Source organism: Malaya genurostris, chromosome 3, assembly GCF_030247185.1.
Source record: "Malaya genurostris strain Urasoe2022 chromosome 3, Malgen_1.1, whole genome shotgun sequence".
NCBI classification, from domain to species: Eukaryota; Metazoa; Arthropoda; class Insecta; order Diptera; family Culicidae; genus Malaya; species Malaya genurostris.
In genome coordinates, this window is record NC_080572.1 from 161,745,192 (window position 1) to 161,766,828 (window position 21,637).

General features: G+C 34.5%; 1 protein-coding gene across 2 annotated transcripts in view; it reads left to right on the top strand.

Moving 5' to 3' along the window:
- Nucleotides 1-21,637, top strand: part of LOC131434627 (heterogeneous nuclear ribonucleoprotein K-like) — a 49,572-nt gene continuing 27,935 nt past the window's right edge. For both annotated transcript variants that reach the window (XM_058601540.1, XM_058601541.1), the window contains exon 1: nucleotides 1-131. The gene's annotated coding sequence lies outside the window, so the exon portion shown is untranslated. The remainder of the gene's footprint in view (nucleotides 132-21,637) is intronic.

Consider the following 21,637-nt stretch of genomic DNA (forward strand, 5'->3'; position numbering starts at 1 on the left):
CCGGCTTTATGACTAATAATATTCGAGGATAGCAGTTCATTGTGTTTGCAAGCCACGCCAAGCTTAGTCGGAGAAGTGAAAATTATAGTGAAAAAACATATTTGATAGGGTTTATCTGACGGAAATTTGAGGTAAGTTTACTAGTATGTTGTGATAGTTTCAGAAATACTTTTGGTAAAACAGATTGTTAGCTTATTTGATGTAGTAAAACTAGGTTTGTTCATAAGACGAGGATAATGGCGAAATTGGAAAAACGTACGCTTCATAAAGGTCGCTTTTTAATACGATTTTGGTTTGCTTTGTTTTTATTCTATTTTCCATGGTACAGTTTATGCTGCAACAAATCAAAAAAATATTTTGCCGAATTGAAAACTTTATCGCCTGAATCATGCATGATTGCACTATGGGATACCCATATATAAAATTCACGTTTTTAAAATGGCGCATCAGAAACAGCAATAAACTACTTAAAGTGAAGGTCAGTTTGCTGTTGTTTTCTTTAGTATTAGTTATTCAACGTAAAATACCTCTTAAAAGGATCAAGACTCGCACAGCTTATATAATTTCGATCCTTTTCATCTGCATTGTAATAAAGACTATTTGCTTATCAGTGGTGCCATTTTGACAGTTTTGAATTATGCATAAAAATGGTTCTATACTCGATTATTGAGGTATTTGTGTTGTCTAGTGGTTGTAGGGCTGCCTACTTGAAACTTCCAGTCGGTTTCTACTCTGTCTCGAGAATGCGTTTGCAAAGGAATGTAAACAAAACTAGTGTTTGGCGAATACTAGAATGGCAAGATGGGCTATACTAGAATAAACGCTTTTGGATAACGCTCCACCGAATTTGTTTTTCGCATGTGTTATTTGTAATTCTGAAACGTTCGAAGTTTATAGTTCTTTCCGAAGAGAATTATGGTTATCCAATTGATGTTCATGCCTATTCATTCGAACTTACTCACTATCAACAAAGAAGGTGGTAGACTACTTGAACTGTTTTTCAAATGAGGGTGAAACTAACATTGACAGCAAATAGAGAAAAACATCAATGAATGTTTCAATTTTGGTTTCAATTCCTATTTTGAAATTATGTATGTATGTATGTTTGAAGCCACCCTCAGTTCAAGGCATTACCAGTGTATGCGGGTAGAATTACAGTAGATCCGAATTTGATTATAAGATAGCTTTCATATAATAGCTGTTAAGAAGGCCAAAATGGGTTTTGAGGACACGGCGCCTTCCAGCAAGAACATCCGGCCATATAATAAAGAATTTCACTGTGCCAGCTTAAACCCGCCTGATGGTTTGTTTGTTAGAAGGGTGCGTCTTAATCATTTCAGACCTTCAGGGAAAAACACAAAGCTTCCCCCACGTGACTCAGGTTGGCCATCCACTCCATCATCCAGTCATTCACTTGTAAGATACCCTGATTCACTTGTAAGATGTCCCTCCCCGTTGTCGATATACTTGAGCGTAATACAATATAATATAATATAACATAAATTTATATAAAAAAATATAATATAATACAAAACAATATAATATGATATAATTCAATAAACAACACGATATATCATAATATAATATAACATAATTTAATGCAATACAGTATACTACCAAGCTAGTACAAACTTTTTTTAAAAAGCTGTGAATATCCGTTAAAAGTGAAAATCCGTTCAAAATCAGCGTTGCACACGACTTTGCACGTATGAATGTCTGTTGGATATCTGTTCTCTGTGATATAACATAATATAATATAATATAATGTAATGTAATAAAATATAAAATAATAGAACACTATAATATAACATTACACAATATATTCTAACAATATACTATAACATAATACAATATAACACAATACATATACTTATAATATAATATAATACAATATAATATGATATAATACAATGCAGTATAATACCATACAACATAATATAACATAACAGAAGATACTATATGAAATAATATGCTATGATACAATGTATAACAGTTGATGTCGCAGTGAAAGTTTTGCTCTTCTTTCGTCGCAGTACTGCAGGAAATATAATATTTCTTTGTTAATCATAATAATAATAAAAATAATAGTAATAATAATAATAATATTAATAATAATCACCCTCATTCTTGTTTACGTCCGTATCCGCTATACGACGAACGGGTACTTTCGAACGAATACGAATAAGCCATTCTTGTTTTCACTCGAATGAATTCGAACGCGACTCGTTTGCCACAAAATATTCAAATATCAGTAAACTTCAAAAAATGCTAAGCCTTGATGAAATCAGTCCAATTCTTGTGATTATATGTGAAACGCTAGAATGTATGCCATTTTAGTTTAAAACGATACGTGTATTCGAACATCATTCGTACGAACGAAAAGTCGCATTCTCGTTTACGGACGAATAGACGGAATGCCATGGTTTCGATTCGTCAGTTTAATGTTGCGAATCAACCGTTCGAACACATTGAAAAAAGTTTAACCAATTTCTAACAAAATTATTTTCGAATCTAAAGGTGATTTGTGATCAAATCATGAATTTGTGTTTTGCATAAAACATTTAGAAAGCATAGCAATATAGTAAAGTGCTGTTTTTTTCTGGGGAGCTCTTTGAATATATGCGAGGTTCAAAGTTTTTACGCATCAATTTTATATCTATTAAGTACTTTATACAAAATACACCATGGGTAAACATGGTTTATTTTATATTAAATGCATGATTTTACCAATGTAATATATATGTAGGCTATCGAAATCATGACAAAATTGCAAGAAAAATGCAACATATTTTTCGCAGATACTACTGATCGGAAATAAATTTTAAATGTTTTTATCACCTGCAGTACCTACCTGCGCTACCGATCCTTATTTTGCATAGGAATCGCGTACGTACACGTTCGAGTGAAAACAAGAATTGCTTGTTCGCATTCGTTCGAAAGCATGTGTTCGTCGAATAGTCGATACGGACGTAAGCATGATGATACAAAATCAGCGAAAAAAACAAGTCAAATAACAAATGATATCAAAGATTTTTATTTACAACTCAAATCTGTACCAGAACTGATAGTTTAAAGTTGGATGGGCGTTGTTTTTATGCATGTACGATGTTTAAAAGTGTGATTGATTCGAACGTAAACGGGAATACGAATTTGATATACTTTCGAACGTATCGCATACGGCCGTAAACAAGAATGAGGGTGAATAACAACAATATATAATACAATGTAATATAATTCAATTCAATATATAACAAATAATGCAACAAACAACAGAACCAAATGTTGCAATATACTACGATAAATATTGCACTTTATAATGGGCTTCAAACTACAAGCCATTTCGCACCCTCTCATTCTGTTACTAACGCAGAAGCGAATAGCACCCAGTCGACGCAGTTCTATTGACCAAATGTCATCATAGACACTCGGGGAGGCATGAGATAGGAACATGTGAGGACTTAGTTATCTAACCATTTGACGACCATTATGATTTGGTTTTTCTGGTTTACAAAAACTTACTACTTCAAACGTTTCCTGGGAAGGGAAAATTTTCATTTTTAATTCCTTGTCTCCGTGGCGGCTCAACATAGTGAAACGATTGTGTTCCAGAAATGGTTTTACATTTTTCGAAACGATTTTTAAGAAATTTCTCTGCTTTTACATAATCTTCCGAACATTTGTATATGACTGAAATATTGGGTAGAGAAGATGCTTTCCTAGCCCACTTGTACAATTCATTCGCGGTCGAAATTTGACAATCATTGATAATTTGTAAACTTGCGCGACGGACCATTCTTTTGATAGTTCCTCAAGCACCGTCGCATGGCCCTTTTCCAAGAGCTGTCGCGTGAAAATTCCACTGTACAAAACGATGAAAATCATGCTTGTGATGAAAAATATTCGCAGTGTTTTACATTTTTGAATTGTTGAAGAGCGCCGTCAGAAAAATAGATGCACTTGCGTATATGTGGATAGTATTGTAAAAAATATTGATTAAGAGCTTCGAGAAAAACATCACAGTTATTGCGTCATGTTTCTTGCAATCAGAAATAGTTACTAATGTTTTATGATCGATTTTGCTGTTCATTTTTAGTAGAAAACAATGGGGAATATAGTCGCTTAGTCGTTGTTCCAATATAAGCCAGTTATTGCGTTTTGAATAACGAAGGCGTAATTTTCCGCAAAATCGCAAATTACTAAACTTTCGTCACTCTCCAAATTTTTTTTAACATTTTGAAAATATGAAGTTTGTTTTCGAGCAATAAAAAAATTCTTGAGAAATATTCTTGCAGCTTTGCAAAAATTTTCGAAAAACTTATCAGTAGGTGTTGTTAGTTTTCCAAACATGTTTTAGGTTTCATAACCTGATTCTGACTCCTGCGTGACTCTTTTATTTCATTCTTTTTAAAAACTACGTGAATTTTTTTGGACATCTGATCATTAGTTGGACATTTTTTACATTGCCCAAAAAAGCCTTTTTCACTAAAAATGTAACAAAATATCTTTGTAGTGGCAAACACGATAATCGTTGCTGATCATTAATTTGACCAGTCGACTGCCTGAAAACAACGGGAATAGTAACGTTACAAGGAAACAAACTGAGATGTTTCTATTTATTACCTGAAGTCATCAGTCTCATGTTTTCGTGAATGGGACACAGACAAACATTGTGTATCCCACTAGTACCAGAAAAAACACAGTGCTCTGGTCGGAATGAGCAGAATTTTGAAAAGCTAATTTCGATCCCTTCATTTTCACCTATGAATCGTTAATAAACGTCTTAAAGATTCCCAAAAAATAATCTTTTTTGAATTATGCATTTTTTCCCATAAATTTTTACAGATTTCGTGTCCTTTTGACCTGGCATCATAACACTTACAGCGTCACGCTCGTAAAATTTTTTGACTTTAATAACTATTTCAGGGGAAAATTGTTTTTCTGTAAATTATAAATATTTATGGTTTTATGTATAAAGACAACAAGAGTTTGATTCAAAAATAAGTTTTTATTTTTTGTTCCCGGAATCGCAAAAGTTATTTTTTTCCCACGAGATTCTCTACTTTCGTGACAAAATGTCTTGATGTGTTCATCGTATGCGCTGTCTTACGAATACTCCAGTTTTTGGCAAAAAAGTTAAAATTCTAATTCTTTCCGATTTAATTGCATCTTTAGCATGCAATTTTCGTTTTAATTCGGTACGATAACCGGAAGGCAAATATGGTTCATTCTAAAAAGGCAATCAATATTTTAAAATTTGAGAAATGCAATGTTATAATGTAAGTAAATGTACGAATTACTTCTGTATTGTCGCTGAATATAGACACATTGTCATCAGTCTCAGAGGATTCAGAATCTGTGATCATTATTGCATCAACAGAATTTTCCCTCACAGCTGAATAGTGAAAATTGCATAAGTTTCGCAAGTTTTCCAAATTTGTATGTCATCATTATTTTAATACTCACGTAAAGCCCCAATTTTATTCGCTTTCTGCCTACACGGTGCACACAAAACATCATTTGCCTGCAAAAAATCGAATTTCTCAAGAAGGGAAGAAAAAACCCGACGCATCGAATGTTTTTTAATTTGTTAACATGAGTCTAAAAATTAAATGGATTGCAGCAACGATTTTTGAATTTCGAATTCATTTTTACACCGCGATCTTAACTGAAACGTTACTAACAATAAACTGACAAAGTTAGGATTTGATATGTTGCGCGACATGTGTCGACAAGTTAAGCCCGTATACGAGCGAATTGCGCTGCGGTACGCTCCGCGCGTGCGGGTCGTGATTAAAAAAATCACGGCTCCAAAAGTATTGATCTTTCCACGCTGAAACTTTGCCAAGATTCTTTTTTCAACAAAACAAAAATTAGGCCCAAGGTTGAATTTTTTTATTTGTTTATTAATTTTAACTTTTTTTCATTATATTAACTTTAAAGGTTGTTTTATGGAATCGCTTATTTGAAAGCTAAGGAAAAGACGCACATTTCATGTTTTGGACGAATTTTTGTATCTTTATTAGATTTTACAGTAAAGGCTCTTTTTTGAAAACGCGAAATTTCAAAAAATCATGTCTCGAAAACTCCACGTACCATTTTGAAATAAAAAAATACGTGTCGAATATTTTCGAGTTCTTTACCGAAAAAATATAGATGAAAAAAAATTTGGGTGGCTGATTTTGCGTGGAATGCCCCATATATAAAATAATTGCGGAAAAAGTGTGTGTAGCTAATTTTCTTTAGTATGCGTGGACCGGGTGGCCAAGGAAGTTTTGATATTTTCGGTTACAAGTTTGATTACATCACTAAAAATCCAAAAAAGCTACCGCTTGTTTGGCAGCCTTGCTGAACCTATTTTATTTCTCTCTCATGTTTCGTTACGTTACCAGGGAAAAAATGGCGCGTCTAAAAAAATCGACTTACCTTCACAAAAATAACATTCACTTCATTTTTATCGCGAGAACATATATGTTTTTATGTACTAATCGCATCTCAATTAAATTATCTAGACATTGTCAGGATAGATTTCTGATCCATGCTTTTGAAGGCGAGATATTCAAAGAACAAGTTGAAAGATGGCGTTTTCAGTTATGCAATTCGGGACTCCCGACCGCTAATGTCAATGAATCATTCTGAAATTTTCACATAATAATCTAAACTACATTTAGGGGTTTTTTGGGTTTGTACAGAAAAGCACATATTTTATTTCAGCTTTCTTCACGTTTCGCCTTCGGCTCATCAGTGCTTAAAGCAGTTCAAATTGAACTGCCATCTCCGCCTAACAGTTCAATTTGAACCGCTAAGCAGACGCAAAGTTTACACTATTTATGTAACGACTTTTCGGATATTGCACCGAGATGCTATATCCTTTCTGATGGCTAGAACGAAAACGAGTGACGACTGATTACTGGTCGCCGCAGAGTGTGAACATTTAGGGGTTTTTTGGGTTTGTACAGAAAAGCACATATTTTATTTCAGCTTTCTTCACGTTTCGCCTTCGGCTGATCAGTGCTTAAAGCAGTTCAAATTGAACTGCCATCTCCGCCTAACAGTTCAATTTGAACCGCTAAGCAGACGCAAAGTTTACACTATTTATGTAACGACTTTTCGGATATTGCACCGAGATGCTATATCCTTTCTGATGGCTAGAACGAAAACGAGTGACGACTGATTACTGGTCGCCGCAGAGTGTGAACATTTAGGGGTTTTTTGGGTTTGTACAGAAAAGCACATATTTTATTTCAGCTTTTTTCACGTTTCGCCTTCGGCTCATCAGTGCTTAAAGCAGTTCAAATTGAACTGCCATCTCCGCCTAACAGTTCAATTTGAACCGCTAAGCAGACGCAAAGTTTACACTATTTATGTAACGACTTTTCGGATATTGCACCGAGATGCTATATCCTTTCTGATGGCTAGAACGAAAACGAGTGACGACTGATTACTGGTCGCCGCAGAGTGTGAACATTTAGGGGTTTTTTGGGTTTGTACAGAAAAGCACATATTTTATTTCAGCTTTCTTCACGTTTCGCCTTCGGCTCATCAGTGCTTAAAGCAGTTCAAATTGAACTGCCATCTCCGCCTAACAGTTCAATTTGAACCGCTAAGCAAAACTAATTTTCTAGGAGATTATCAGTTGAGTTTTTTGATATTCGTCAACGTTCCTGAGAAAATCAGATTTGATGCGTGAAAATAGTCCTCTAAAACGCCCTAAAACACACTGGCCTCATCCCTTGAGTAAGGGCGCCAAATGAACAGCATACAGGTTTCCATTTTCAGATATATAATTTTGGGTTCAATGCCGTAAAGTCAAATTACAGAACGACAATAAGAAAAGATAGGGATTAAAGTTTTTTCATGATTCGTTGTTTTCCTAAAACTCCAGAAATGTGAATCTTATCTTCACGATAGATATACAGGGTCCGGCACTCGATGTGTAACCAATTAAAAAGGCCATAAATTCAGTTTGGAAAATTACTTTTACTTAATTCAAAGTACAAAATATGTAAAAATAATACAAAATTCAGAATCAATTCACTTTTGCTCGATATGACCACCTTTTGCCTTGACTATGGCCTTGAGACGGTCAAAAAACGAATCGCAAGCTGCCCGAATGTGACTTGCAGGTATTTTGGCCCACTCGCGGACAATAACTTTTTTCAGCGCCTCGAGACTGGTGTATCTTTTAGTTCGGACTTTGCTCTCCAAAATGGCCCAAAGAGAATAATCCATTGGATTCGCATCTGGTGAATTCGAGAGCTATTGTGTGGACGTGATGAAGTTCGGAACGTTGTTTTTCAGCCATTCTTGGTTCACTCGAGCTTTGTGAGACGGTGCCGAGTCCTGCTGAAACGTACATGGTCTGCCACCGAAATGTTTGTCTGCCCACGGCTTCAAAGCAACCTCCAGAATACTTTCCCGATAAAATGTCGCATTTACCTTGACGCCAGGCTCGATGAAAACGATTGGAGAGCGCCCATCTGCTGTTACAGCGGCCCAAACCATTATCTGTTGCGGGTGCTGCCTCTTGGCCAATCGATGACTCAAATTCTCGTATGAACGGTCGGTCAAGTAAACCCTATTTTGAGAGTTTACGAATTGCTTAATTGGAAAAATTTTCTCGTCAGGAAAAAACAATGTTCGGAAATTGGCCGCTTTCGGCCAAACGAAGCAACTCCTTCGCTCTCTCAAGTCAAGATTTTTTTTTCGCGTTCACTTTTGGCAAAATGTTTTCTTGCGCTTGTAAACAATACAACTCCGAACTGTCATTTAGCAAATTTCTAGAGAGCTGATACCCGTGCGTCAGCTGCGCGAGCGGTTTGAAGTTGGTTACACTTCAAGTGCCGGACCCTGTAATTGTTGCTGTCACAATGCACTTCGTCTTCAATTGGCCCAAACGCGATTCGAATTATATCAACCCAGAGTACTTCGAAATTTAAAATTATTTGCATTTGAGTGGCTATGAACAGTTTCGTCCAATGTACTCGAATCATCCCGTTTCCCTGCTATTATTAAATTACATCGATGGAATCGAGATTTGGGAACTCATCGACATGTTTTACCTATTCGAATGAATCACTCTCTTGCTCATAAACTGTCAAACTGATTTTGATTATTATTGTTTTTACGTTTCGTCTTTGACTCATCAATGCAGAGCAGTTCAAATTGAACTGCTTAGTGCTAAACTCGACAGTTCAATTTGAACCGCTAAGCAGACGTATAGTTTCTGCTATTTACAGAACACTTTTTGTTTTGCAACGGAGTGCAATGTCTTTTCTGACGTGCCGAAGCAGACGTAAAGTTTCTGCTATTTACATTTTTGATTTTGGTTGTATTTTGCTTGGATCATTTGGGACTATTAATAGCAGGTAAAAACTGCTTTAAAGTGCGAAGTGTACGTGTATACCTGTTTTGGGGAAATTTTTTGAGATCGAATAAAAAACAATTGTCAGATCGCGAGCAATCATGAGGGTCGTTCGATTATTCTGACTTAAGGGGCGAGTAGGGTCTAACACTTTTTAAAAATCATTTATTTTTTCTTTGTATTTTCTTATGTAAAACATTTCAAGAATATTCTGTGAAATTTTCAAGTCTATCGGAACAAAACTCTGCAAGTTATGGGTCTTTATCTTTGCTTATCTCATACTGCGAAGAAGTAAGAGCTTGGCAGACAGGCCCAAGGCTTCTGCTTCGATTGACTTAAAAACTTGACAAAACATTCACGAAATGTTGCATTATAACAAATTATAAAAGAAAAAAAATATTTTTGGAAAATATTAGACCCAACGGGCTCGGGCTCCCTTGAGTAATAAATGGTTACCATTGATTTTATAGACAAAAAACTTTACACGCGTTTTTCTCGAAAGCTGGTTTTGAAAGTCCGTGTCCATCGTCATTCAAAAACTACTGCATCAATTTTGTTCAAATTTTGCACACACTTTCTACATATAAAAAACCAGACCCCAATGTTTTCCTTTTTGTTGTTTGTTACTTTGGGGAGGTTTTACAGCTTCAAAATTGCGGATTTTTTGTGAAAAATCGTAGTTTGAACAATCACCAAAAATTTTAAAAAATGAAACAGAAACGTTGGGGTCTACAAAAACTTCTACCCTAACTATGCTGCTTTGATTTGTTCACTTCTGATTAGTCTGCGCTGAGACACAGTGGACACCACAAATCATGATTTTTAGAAGTGTCCTAAAAATACTTCTTCACCGACTTATTTCTCAATATTTTTCCACGAAAAAATTACAAAATGTTGTTCGAATGATGCTTTTTGTCATGCAAAACACTATTTTGTTTAACGATAATTCTGAAGAAAATCGCAAAATGATGATTTTTTTTTCATCATTTAGACCCTATCTAAGATGTTGGGGCCACTATCGTAGAGCATTATAATGATATTTTGCTTCAATAATTGATAAGTAATTTTGATTTTCTACATCTAATCTAATATTGTTGCGCTACGAAGTGTGCAGGGGTCCGCTAATATTGATATACACTGAGGTCTTTTTTTATGCGGTCTTTTTTTATGCGGTTTTTTTTACGCGACTTTTTTTATGCGAATTTTCAGAGTTATGCGGTTTTTTTTTATGCGAAGTTTCAGAGTTATGCGGTTTTTTTTAATGCGAATTTTCAGAGTTATGCGGTTTGCCCTTCTGCGGTCTTTTTTTATGCGAAGTTTCAGAGTTATGCGGTTTTTTTATGCGAATTTTCAGAGTTATGCGGTTTTTTTTTATGCGAATTCTCAGAGTTATGCGGTTTTTTTTATGCGTTTTTTTTATGCGGTACGTAAATTCGCATAAAAAAAGACTTCAGTGTATAATATATTTGGTCTCAGCCTTTGCTGAAAAAACTACAAGGATCAGCCCCATGGGGTTGTTCGAGCCATTGATGTGGAACAAGGCAACCAAAATTTCTAATGATCTACAATCAAACAGTTCAATCAATCGTCACACTTTTTTTACGTTGCTGACAGTATGGCCTGTATAAACGATGATTCGGAGCTTTCACCTGCCTTGAACTGACTGAGTTGCTGGAAGCTACCCAAAAACGTCACACCAACAAAGCATCCCAATCCAAAATAATCTCTTCATTGCTACAAGCTGAATTCAATACTGTATAGATCCCACCCTCCCTATGTCCCCTTACTAACTCTAGGGGAGTATGCCGCCCCGCAATACGGCATCCCTTTCTCTCTCCCAAACAACAAGACAATCGGCCACGTTAAGCTAAAAATCGTCACATTTTTGAATTCGCAAACGTACGAGAGTCTGCTTAGATTGAACCAAAACCGAACACGCGAACCCAGAATATAGACTTTATTTGTCGTGATTTGTATTTGTTTTGTAGCCGACGAAATTACACCAAAAGCCCAAATGTATGCAATTATATGTTTGTACACGATACGGATATCCATATTTAAGCTTGCTATACGGATATCGATATTTAAGCTTGTGTTCACGTTTTGTATGCAAGCAGTTATTTTTATAGCGTTTCTCTACCATTAAAACCATACTGGAATTTCGGTTGAAGCGATAAACTTTTTCTTATTATCAATCGAGTTCAGTAAAATAGGACACTGCTAGCTATTAATCAACAATTTAATGATATACAATTAAACATACATGGTAATGAACATTCAAATCAATACGTAGAAATATTTCCAATAAAATGGTGACATAATATTAATAATTGATACAAAATAGACTGAGCTGTAAGTGTTTAAAACCTGCCACATTTCTACGTGTATTTTTCTTGAATTTCTGATTTGCAGCTCTATATAGGAAATAAAGATGTGTTCCACATCAAAACTGAGTCGTGTCTCAAGGTAACATGGGGAAAATTAAAGAAAAAATATTAAAAATTCTTGTTTTTAAGTTTGCTTATGATTGTTCTTATTTCATAACAATCTGTCTCAGTAATGTCATATTGAGACAATACTTGTGTTATACTCATATTTCTGTGAGATAGGTCAATAGGGCTCACAAAATAGTGGAAAAGTTGTCGACTTTGATCTTATCCACCGTTTGCAGGAGGTATATGAGTTTCTTATTTGAGAGCAGAAACTGATTTCTGAGGACCATTATAGAATCTTAGAAAGATTATAAATATGGACTGATTTGTTCAGTGAACCTATGTTTAATTTTCTTCTTTAATTTTCTTTGAAAGATCTTCAACTTTTCCATAGTAGGATCACACGAACGTAATGTTGATGTAGATGGAAGACATTTGAATTTAGTTTGAGCATTTGGTACTGATAGACTCCTAACTTCAATAATGTAATGATTTTAATTTTGTAAAAAAATTTCAGGGTTTACCTTATTTTCGAGATCTGTATCCTAGCCGATTAGTTCTAAGGTATTAGAATATATAACTAATTGAACTAATCAGTGCTTAATTTGAAACACGGAATGTTATTGGTAGATAGTTCGAATTTGAATCTTGTAGTGTAACAATCGATTAAACATTCCATGATACGTCGAAGTAATTTTCACTCAAGAGTGTAAGGTACTTCCAGAGCCGATATTCAGAAACCAGCATAACCCAAACCGATTCGTATGGCCATATGACAAATAAATTACAATATTTTTGAGTCCAACTTTGAAGCTTTTCGGGATTGTCATCTTCTATATCGCTTTGAATTTCAAAAATTCATCATCCTACAATTTGAGAATCGGAAGTCAGAATTGGATAAAATTCGATTTATTTTAATTTGAACTTTTGTTTCTGAAACTCGATTAGGCTTTTTTTGAGAAAACGATTCAGCTTTGAGAAACGATTCGATACTGGAACCGGAATTCGAAATTCGGTGTAGCCGAAGTCAGACAAATTCACCTGAGGAGTTGTATGGTTTACATTTGTTTCAAAATGTGTGAAAATCAATGTAGACATCTTTAAGGAATCGTAGTGCGAATGAATTTTTGGGTGCCCTCCGAAACGAAAACTGAATACCACTAAAACTGAAATAAGTTTATTTGGTTATCGATAAACCTGATTAATTTATGTGAAATAGACATTTTTATACTAATCACCCTGTATCTCCAAAACCGAAAATTGGATTCGACTGAAAAAAGTTTTATAGAATCTTAGAATTTTTCATTTGAATCTTAGATCGGTTCAGCCATCTACGAGAAAAATGAGTTACACAGATTTAATTTCGTTTCACATATCATCCTGTAGTTCCGGAACCAGGGGTCGGAACCAAACATAATTCAGGAACCTTGTTTGGGAGTATACGACTTTTCATATGAATCTGAGTTTGTAGAAAACGGTTGAGTCATCTCCGAAAAAAATTGAGTGAAATTATTTGTCACACACGCATTTGCTGATCTCGACGAACTGATTCGAATGGTATATGGCTGTTATGTTCTTCCAGCATTTATTTCTGTAAATAGTTTAAAACAATATAATTATGGAATTACATATGTCATATTCGAACGAATATGTTGCTAAAAACGAACCGTGCTAAAATCGGTCCGATGTAAAATATCATGCTGTACACAGTCTTTTGGGTACTTAGAAACAAATGTATGTAACAGTATAAAAAATCGTGTTTTATGTTGCTCCCAAGCATTTCTTTGCCAGACAGCGCTCAAAACATCTACTGCTAGAATAGGGGAAAAAGTCACTTACACAAAAATTTCAATATCTCCGTTAAAAATGGACGGATTTCAACAATCTATGACTTGTTGGGTAGGTATTACCGTGCGGAATCTAAGTCTGAAAATATATTCTGTTTTCAAGGTCAATTGTGACAGATACTGTCAAAAAACTGAAAATTTTGATATAAAACTTCGTACAACTCAAAAAGTAAACATCCGATCTCAAAACCATTCAATAGCGTTCTGGGTGACGGGGAGACCTTTCATTTGCGACTAGTTTGATCAAAATCGGTCCAGCCATCTCTGAGATCTCGACCTCTTAGTTGACAACACACATATAGACACACACACACGGACATTTGTTCAGTTCGTCGAGCTGAATCGATTGGTATATGACATTCGGCCCTTCGGGCCTCGGAAAATTTTTCTAAAGTTTGAGCGAATTCTATACCTATTTTTTATATTTATAAAAAAAAGGTAAAAATAGTATTTTAGAAGAGCAAGTCGTAGCAGTCGAAGGTTTGACTAAATATTAGGTATATGTGCATCTAATGATTTTAAGTTGAATTTTATTACATGAGAATTTATATTTTTTGTCTGATAGGACATTGTTTTATGGTTTCCATCACAATCAGAGCATGACCATCTAAGGGTATCATCCATTGAACAGACGTGCTTGCAATGCTACAATTTAAACAGCTTATGTCCATATGACAATGTGTTGTACCATGGCTGACGAGATTGTGTTAGGTTCGCTGTGCCATCATTTTTTTAAATAATTTTTCCGACGAGCTGAGATTTTAAATTTCACTTTCGGAAGAAACGAAGGAAGCTCTGTACAAAATGCTTTGAAATCGCAGGCATAGGTTTTTGCTGGTTTTTCAGAGTGGCAAGCGTCCATTTTAAGGATTGTTGTTCCTTATTGATTTATATTCAGTCATACGTTTGCCAAAAAATAATAAAACAGTCATGTGTGCTAGAAAGAAATCTTTTACGTGTAAACAAAACTTCTAGATGACTAGTAAAAGGCTTTATGATTTTCTTATATGCACTTGTAATAATGAATCTTCCTTATCTATACATCGAGATACCCGAAAAGTACTGCTAATCCTCGATTAGCGGGCCTATTATAATGTTCTTGTTTTGGCCATGGAATATTTGTTTAAAGCTTGAACTAAAAGAATATTTAAAAAAAAACAGGCGAATCGAGCCTATTCCAAAAACCGGTAAACCACTTGCCACCCTGCGGCAGTCGACTTTCCGGAGTTTGAGGATTTCAGAGAGTAATCGTTTCAAATGGTACGTATTGACACGATCAAATTTCATCACAAGATAATATTAGAAGATTCACTAACAAACTACCCCTTTCCGGGGTTTATAATAGTGACAGGTATCAAACTAAGAATCCTTCCCTTCTAAAGTAGATCTGCACTCGGACGTGGCCTAATGCTAATCAACAGGAAACATGACGTCAGCGTGTAATCCTCCAAGACCACCGTTACAATGCAATGCATCGCAAATATTAACCTTATATTATTCAAATTGTGTAAGCAAAAAATATGTTGTATGTAGGGTAACGGAACCCCAATTCATCTCATACCCTTCATTCATCTCATATACAAAAACCTGTTTTAATCCACCTAGTGGTGTAAAGATGCCTTTTCTCATTTCTAATTTTCTCCTGTATATTAAAGCAGAAATTTCCCGAAATACAACAATTGAAAAAAGTCTAGAAAATAGTTTAGAAGATTCCTGCTGCATAATACCGCTACATTGATATACTACATTTGAATTTAAGTTAGTGAAAATCTATTCAATCATGTGTGAGAAAGTGAAGTGAGCTACATTTTATTACATTTAATTACTATAGTTGGTACTTCCGCAACCAAAAGCTGGACATTCGGTTCATTCAACCATACACTAATATGAGCTACAAATTTATTTACGATTTTCTATGAAGATTCGAATTTTGGAAAAATATACTAGTAGTCGAACTTGAATAAAATTCAGCAGATCTTTTATGGGATTATCAATGGTTGGTTTATTTGGTTACAGACTCTCATGGTCGGCAAACTAGAGAAATTAACTAGCAAATAAAGAGAGGTAGTTTATGAAAAATAAAAATTCTTGAAACTGCAATTTTTACACTAAGCACCCTACCTCCCGGAAGCAGGGGTTTAAGCCGAATGAAAATTGGAAGTTTGTAGAAGTCGGTTCAGCCATCTCCGAGAGAAGTGAGTGTCATTTTTTTCATATTTTTAAGGCATTATTTTCACAATTTTAATGCATATCTCCCTGTAATTCAGGAACCGGAAGTGGGATCCAAATGAAATTGTGGAAATTTGTATGGAATCATGAGACCTTTAATTTGAATCTAAGGAAAACCTGGAAAAATTCGGGAATTTGATTTCACCGGGAAAAAGTCGGAAGTTTTAATGAAAAACCGGGAAAAATATTACTAGCTCACCTATGATTAACAGTTGTTAGCATAATGATTTTTTTTTCAACAATTGAAAAGTAGGAGACAATACCCAATTTTGCGTTTGAGCGAAATGTTCAGTACAAGTGTTGAAACAACTTATTGTCCATTGGAAATTGGGCCAACACACTATGTCTCGTCCAACGACTTTTGGAGGCTTGCAGGCAGTTTTTAATCAAACGGGAAGCATCAGAGTATTTTTAGTTGTTATCAATAACAGCATAATGAAAGCTCATTTTGAAAAATAAGGATAATTTGAATGCTTCTGTTGGATTTTTATTGAATTTTTGAATAATTATACAAACCTGCAAAATTTATGACAAAATCTCAAGGTAACATAGGGAAATTTTTCAATAAAATTATTGAAACTGATTTCTGAGGACCAGTATAGAATCTTAGAATAATTTAGAAAATGGATTGATTTGTTCAGTGAATCTATGTTTGATTTTCTTTTAAAGGTCCTCAACTATTTCATAGTAGGATCACATGAACGTTGATATTGATGTAGATGAAGGTGAATTGAATTTAGTTTGGGCTTTTGGAACTTCAAATAATGATTTAAATTATATACGGCTATATATAGATTTCCCAAAACAATTTCAGGGTTAACATTCGATAGTATTCTAGTCGATTAGTTCTAAGCTGGTAGAATATATAACTAATTGAACTAAGCATTGCTTAATTTGAAACCCTGAATGTTATTGATTGATCTGCTAGAATCAGATCAATTGTGGAAAGATTTCTCATAAAAGATAAATTAGTTAAGTAATTGGAAATAAAATTGGTTTGAAACCAGTGGAGAGTTCATCTTGAAAAACTCGTACTTTCTGATTATTTTTCTGCTTACTCTACGAGCATTTGGAATGCTATTAGAGAAAAAAGATCGATATATTGTGCATTTTAACAGCTATCATTTGATTTTTTTGTCCATCAACCCATTGAAAAAAATGGTGTTTTAAAAGAGCAAGTCGTGGCAGCCGTACGGTTTTGCGAAATATTAGGTATACGTACATCTAATGATTTTAAATTCAATTCTTTTACATGAAAATTTCAAATTTTTGGACTGACAGGACTTAATAATCGGTTTTATGGTTTTCATCACAATCACAGCATGATAATTCATCTGAGGCCACGATAAAAGCCATCCTTGGCCATCATGCCGTTTATAATTTTCCCGCCGAACTGAGATTTCCACTTTCACTTCCGGAAGGAGCGAAGAATGCTCTGTGCAAAATGATTTGATGTTGCTATCATAGATTGTTGTTGTTTTTTCCGAGTGGCAAGCGTCCGTTTTTGGGATTGTTGTTCCTTATTGATTTATTTTCAATCATATGTATACCAAAAAATAATAAAAACAGTCATGTGCACTTGGAAGAAATCGGTTACTTGTAACCAAAACCCCTGAATGACTTGAAAAAGGATCTATGCTTTTCTAATATGCACATGTTATAATGAATATTTTCTATTTATACATCGAAATGCCTGGAAAGTATTTGAATCCTCAAATAGCGGGCCTATTACAATGATCCTTTTTTGACTTGGGACATCTGTTTAAAGTTTGAATTAAAAAATGTTAAAAAAAATTAAACAGGGAGCCTATTCCAAAACCCGGGAATTTTCATCTAAAAAAACGGGAAAACCGGGAAATTGAAATCAGAAAATTCACTTGCCACCCTGGAATCTAAGTTTGTGAAAATCTACTCAACCATCTCCGAGAAAAGTGAGTGATATTTTTTTACATTTTTTATGCATTATTTCCACATTTTTGGTGCATATCACCCTGTAGTTCCAGAACCGGAAGTCGGATCCAAATGAAATTCAGGAACTTTGTATGGGGACATAAGACCTTTCATTTGAATCTTAGTTTGTGAAAATCTGTTGAATCATCTCCGAGAAAAACTAGTGGCAATATTTGTCACACACACTACAGCACAGCATCTCACACACAGACATTTTCTCAGTTCGTTAAGCTGAGTCGAATGGTATGACATTTGGCCCTCCGGACCTCGATTCAAAAGTCGGTTTTTGCAGTGATTGTGTAGCCTTTCTATATGAGAAAGGCAACACCATTACTGAGAGTGGGATCTACTATCTCTGTTCGATTCATTGGCTCAAATGATAGAATGAATATTTATACATTCGCAACGAATTTTCGTGTCCCTGTAGCAGTATTATTGCACATTTGTCGAACTCATTTTTCCGTGATATTGCTTCTCAAAGCCACAGCAAAGGTATTGTCAACAATTTTATCACAATTCGTTGATTTGAAGTCGGGTATTCGCATTAAAACGGCAACATTCTTTGTTGAACTTGGAAGTTTTTCGATTTTTTTTATTAATTTGATTCCCAAAATTTTTATACCAACAGAGCTTTGCAAAAGATGTTCATAGTAATTATAAAACAGCTTAAGATTGTTAGTTTTTCTAATAATACGATCATTCTATATTTTGATCTTTTATGGTATGTTATTTGTTCATTTCACTAACATAATAGTGTGGTACAACTAGAAGTGTTAAAGTTTTTCCACTTCCGATGTGTACTGTCTACAGTTACTAATAAATTATGCACTTGTGTATACTGTTCAATTTCATTGCATGAATCGTGGTCTTCCCCTCCGTAAAGCACAGACAGATAAAAGTGGTCTAGCACATAAAGTATATGAAGGATGTGCCTTGGCAACGATTTGTTTGGGTCTCGATGATGAAATGTCAAACATTTCTCGAGATCTTTTTCATTACACATATTCGTCAATTGCTTCAGAAACCAAATGAATGGACATCATGCACATTGTATATTATTCCGTATAGTTTCCCTATCATTATCGAATTCTTCTGCCAGTATTGTTTCGTAATGGTAGTCAGAAATAATGTTTTTTTCATCATCCGGTCTACATGCAAATGTAGATTTCATTTTTCAGGGAAGTAAAATAGTTCAAAGATGATTAATATTGCAATATCCTTAAATTGGCCGTCTATGCTGATGTCAAGAATATGGTACCTTACTTATAGAGCTTTAACGACTATATGGCGTCCATTTTCGGTAAATTATTCATGAACTACTTTTTGCAAGCCTTGGGAAATTCTGCAAATGATCCGTTGTAATATTCCTCAAAGTTGCGTTGCGGTGACGTCGACATCGTATGTTACATGACGTGTACGCAAAACACGTGTCAGCAGTACTTTTAGAGACAATTTCGAAAACATTTTAGAACTTATGATTAGGAAATAATATCTTACCCTCCACAAGTCTGCTAAACCTACTTGCAGTTAAGCATCTCCTACTACTAACTCTAGTTCAGAATATAAAAATTGAAAAATAAAGAATTTAATTAATACGCGGTGTTACAAAAGGAAAAAAGAACAATTTTTATTTTACTCGATTAAACATCGCAATGTAGATGAGTAAATGCAACTTTACGACCGCAATTTTTGACGTATCTTCATTATTTCTTTCTGGTATGCAATTCCTGGTATATGTGCAGGATACAGTAGTTATCGACTCAATAGTGTACTGAATTTGCCTGCTAAATTTTACTCCCAAACACATAAAGAGCTCACGGCTGATCCAGTACTGAACCACCAACTTTGCCGGTTTCCCTTTTCCCTTGCCGAAGTGGTCAGTCTACATTTTAATAACTTTAATTCTGAGTTTGCCAACAAAATGAAGGATATTAAATTGATATTAAACATTAAATAGATATTAAATTAAAGCAATAAATTTATTCTAAAGCATAACTTACTCGTGAAGACAGTCAGTCAAATTTCGTAATTTCACAGGTGAAGCGTCGATAGTGCGGAATAATCATTGCCAGTGTGTATTATATGTTTTTCTTCTGAATTTCGTTTCATCGGCATTCGACTGGTAACGAATAGCTCAAAGTTTGCAGTTTGATGAACACTAATGTATAAACGTTTAAGGGAATTGTATCTGTATTCGCCCATTGAGTCGGAACAGCATCTCTTGTTGTTCCATGCTTGGTCTACAATTAACAGATTGCGCTGGTATCGGTACCAAAAACTTCTCAAAAACAATATTGTTTATTATTACTTTCACAATTCATTTGACAGTATATATCCTAAGGAATAAAGATGTGAAAAATGAAATTCGAAACTAATAACCGAAAGTTTTGATCGATGGAATTAATAGATGAGACGATTAAAATATAAGCTCGGGTACCCAATAGAGAACTACACTGATCGAAAAACCTTTGATGTAGGTGTACCTTTACGCATTCGCTACATTCTGTTGAATTATGATTTGTTCGAATGAACAAATCTAATTTGAAAGCGTTCTATGCCTTGCTTTGACACTTCGAACAAACTTTTTTCTACAAGGTTCTAACCAACCAAGGTAAGACCTTTTATTATATAGGGACATTTACGAAACTCATAAGCTCCGGTCAGATATATAAGACTCAACTGCTGTATATAAATTACTTGTTGGTTTTCGATTGACTAACGTGGTCCAATGAAGGAATGCATATAGATTTGATAATGTTTAGTAAATAGTGAAAATATTAACCCCACCACTGTACTGAAGTTTCCCCTCGAAAATAGAATTTATCGATAAATAGAACTCCTTTACCACTGTTCCAATTAGTTTATCGTTTCCGGTGCATCCTATCGGATGTCCAGTGCTCAACATTCAGTAGGTGTTGTGTTTGTAGTACAAAAAAAACTTTACAATGTGCTGTTTTCTTGAGCTTTAGTCTATGTCCAATCAAATTTAAAGTTGGATAAAGTATTCGTTTTATTTTATATGGCTGTTCTCATTTAAAGAATATATCTGCTTCCGAAAGGTAAATTTTTTTATTTCGAATAGGTAGTGTTGTGATGAATCTTCATGTCTAGTTTTAGTTTTTAATGAGCTAATTTTAGTTTTAAGATAACGATCATTAGACACCTTATTAGACGAACTTATATGTTAGAAAAATATACAAGTGCAGTAAATTCAGTTCAACTGAGATTTATTTTGATATTTTATAACTAGATCGGTTCTACAACAATTTTCTTTCTAAATAATGAACTGTAGAACATAGTTGTGTTATATAGCCCTGATGTAACAGAAAACAATCATTACTGTTCATATTTAATAAATCGAACTAAAGGATTAGGTAAATTTATTCAGAAGTGAATAATTTTTAACAGTTGTTTACACTGTTTCAGGAGAATGATTATTTGTTTCATTTTTTTTACAACTGGAACGATTGTATCAAAATGCATTTGAAGTCTTATGACTACCGCATTTTGTTCACTTTAGTATTATTTTATCATTCTATTATCAAGATTTTTGGAAGAATAGGTAAGATAAACACAGTAGTTGACCTATATACATTTTTTATCATTTCATTAGATTTTCCAGGAAAAGCTCCGACCAACCAAAACCTTAAAACTAGTAATGGTATTTGGTTTATAGTTTTTTTACGGAAAAGTAGTTCGGAGAAATATTTCTTTGCTTCGCCTAGAAGCTAGAGCAGATAGCATATGCTCTTATTTCGTTTATTGATTGTTTTGTAATTCTACTTTTGTATCTTCTTTTTCTACTGGAATAATGACAT